At 49.0% G+C, this 3,173-nt stretch overlaps 1 pseudogene across 1 annotated transcript; it reads right to left on the reverse strand.

Moving 5' to 3' along the window:
• Positions 1-668: 668 nt before the first annotated feature.
• Positions 669-2,719, reverse strand: LOC100982852 (actin, cytoplasmic 1-like; annotated as a pseudogene). Its single transcript, XR_008955177.2, has one exon. The product of XR_008955177.2 is annotated as an actin, cytoplasmic 1-like (transcript).
• Between the last annotated feature and the right edge of the window lie 454 nt (positions 2,720-3,173).

The raw sequence follows: 3,173 nt of genomic DNA on the forward strand, positions 1-3,173 counted from the left end.
TGCACTCCAGTCTTGGCAACAGAGTGAGACACTGTCCCCAAAACAAAACTAAACTAAACTAAACTAAAATCACAATAAAGCACGATTGCATGCTCATCTGAGTGTTTAAAATTAAGAAGTCTGTGAAAACCAAATATTGCCAGTGAAGTGGAGCAGTGGGAACTCTCACACACTGAGAGTAGAGGGAACTCTCACACACTGGGGCAGGAGTATAAATTGGTGAACTGTACAGACAAGTGGTTTAGAATTATTTAGAAAAACTGAAGATATACACACCCTTTATCCCAGCAATTCCATTCCTAGTATACATACTCCTTGACGAAGCCTTCCCTATGTGTTCCAGGAGTCTTATAAATTATCGTTTAGAGCAGAAGTGTTTCTAATAGAACAAAAATGGAAAACCTAGCTAGGCTTGGTGGCATGCACCTGTGGTCCCAGCTACTCAGGAAGCTGAGGTGGGAGGACCGCTTGAACCCAGGAGTTCGAGGCTGCAGTGAGCTATGATCTCACCACTGCATTCCAGCCTGAGCAACAAACACAGTGAGACCCTGTCTCTAAAAATAAGAAAGGGGGGGGAGCCTCAAATGTTTGTTCATAGTAAAGTGGAAAACTAAATTGTGTTTCATTAATACAGTGGAAATCACACAGCAATAAAATGAACAAATCACAGCTTTACACATCAATGTGGCTGGATTGCCAAAAGGAAAGGGAATAATGGTGACGGGAGTCGGTGTAGTGGTTACATCTTCAGGGAAGCAAAGGGTATATTGGAAGGCCACACAGTCGGGAGTTGGTCTGCTAAGACTGGCTATATTTTATTTCATGGCCTGGGTAATGATTACACAAATGTTGGCTTTATCTTTAAATTGTACTTATTATATTTCATATATGCCCTGTGCATATGATTGCCAGCATTTGAATGTATATGTTCCTCCAAAAAATCATGTTGAAATCTAGTCACCAAGGTGATGATGTTAGGAGGTAGGGCTCTGGGAAGTGGTCAGGTTGATTAGGTCATGAGGGCAGAGCCTCTGCCTTTTTTTTTTTTTTTAAGGTGTGCACTTTTATTTAACTTGGTCTCAAGTCAGTGTACAGGTAAGCCCTGGCTGCCTCCACCCACTCCCAGGGAGACCAAAAGCCTTCATACATCTCAAGTTAGGGGACAAAAAAGACGGGGCATGAAGGCTGATCATTCAAAATAAAACAAAATAAAAAAAATTAAGGCGAAGATTTAAAAAATTTTGCATTACATAATTTACATGAAAGCAATGCTATGATCTCCCCTGTGTGGACTAGGGAAAGGACCGGGCCATTCTCCTTAGAGAGAAGTGGGGTGGCTTTTAGGAGTGCAAGGGGCTTCCTGTAACAATGCATCTCACGATATTTGGAATGACTATTAAAAAAAGAGCAATGTACAGTCAAAGTCCTCGGCCACATTGTAGAACTTTGGGGGATGCTCGCTCCAACCAACTGCGGTCACCTTCACTGTTCCAGTTTTTAAATCCTGAGTCAAGCCAAAAAAAAGCCCAAAACAAAACAAAACAACAACAAAAATAAAGCCATGCCAATCTTATCTTGTTTTCTGTGCATTAGGTTTTGTCAAGAAAGTGTGTAATGCAACTAAGTCACAGTCCACCTAGAAGCATTCGTGGACGATGGAGGGGCCGGACTGGTCATACTTCTGCTTGCTGATCCACATCTGCTGGAAGGTAGACAGCGAGGCCAGGATGGAGCCGCTGATCCACACGGAGTACTTGCGCTCGGGAGGAGCAATGATCTTGATCTTCATCATGCTGGGTGCTAGGGCGCTGATCTTCTTCTGCATCCTGTTGGTGATGCCAGGGTACATGGTGGTGCCGCCAGACAGCACTGTGTTGGTGTACAGGTCTTTGCAGATGTCCACGTCACACTTCATGATGTAGTTGAAGGTAGTTTTGTGGATGCCACAGGATTCCATGCCCAGGAAGGAAGGCTGGAAGAGCGCCTCGGGGCAGTGGAACCGCTCGTTGCCAATGGTGATGACCTGGCCATCGAGCAGCTTGTAGCTCTTCTCCAGGGAGGAGCTGGAGGCCACCATGGCCATCTCCCGCTCGAAGTCCAGGGCGACGTAGCACAGCTTCTTGATGTCACGCACGATTTCCCGCTCGGCCGTGGTGTGAAGCTGTAGCCGTGCTCAGTGAGGATCTCCATGAGGTAGTCAGTCAGGTCCTGGCCAGCCAGGTCCAGAGGCAGGATGGCGTGGGGGAGGGCATACCCCTTGTACATGGGCGGTACGGACGGAGGCGTACAGGGACAGCATGGCCTGGATGGCCACATACATGGCTGGGGTGTTGAAGGTCTCAAACATGATCTGGGTCATCTTCTCACAGTTGGCTTTGGGGTTCAGGGGGGCCTCGGTCAGCAGCACAGGGTGCTCCTCGGGAGCCACATGCAGCTTGTTGTAGAAGATGTGGTGCCGTATCTTCTCCATGTCGTCCCCGTTGGTGATGATGCCATGCTCGATGGGGTACTTCAGGGTCAGGATGCCTCTCTTGCTCTGGGCCTCGTTGCCCACATAGGAGTCCTTCTGACCCATGCCCACCATCATGACCTGGTGCCTGGTGCACCCCACGATGGAAGGGAAGATGGCCCAGGGGACATGGTCACCCGCGAAGCCGGCCTTGCACATGCCAGAGCCGTTGTCAACAACGAGCGCAGCAATATCATCATCCATGGTGAGCTGGCTGGGGGTGTGGACAGGCAGCCAAGCGGCGAGGGTGAGGCTCTGTGCTGCGGAGCAGACGCGGTCTCCTTTTTTTTTTTGAGACAGAGTTTACTCTGTTGCCCACACTGGAGTGCAGGGCTCAACCTCCTGGGTTCAAGCGATCCTCAAGCTCCCTGGGACCACATATACATGCCACCATGCCCAGCCAGGTATGGTGGTTCATGCCTGTAATCCCAGCACTTTTGGAGGCTGAGGCAGGTGGATCGCTTTCAGCTCAGGAGTTCAAGATGAGCCTGGCCAACATGGCAAATCCCAGCACTTTGGGAGGCCGAGGCAGGCAGATTGCTTTGAGCTCAGGAGTTAAGACAAGCCTGGCCGACGTGGCAAAACCTCGTTTCTACAGAAAATACAAAAATTAGCTAAGTGTTTGTGGCTCGAGCCTGTAGACACAGCTACATGGGAGGCTGAG

The sequence above is a fragment of the Pan paniscus genome, chromosome 23, assembly GCF_029289425.2.
Source record: "Pan paniscus chromosome 23, NHGRI_mPanPan1-v2.0_pri, whole genome shotgun sequence".
Lineage (NCBI taxonomy): Eukaryota > Metazoa > Chordata > Mammalia > Primates > Hominidae > Pan > Pan paniscus.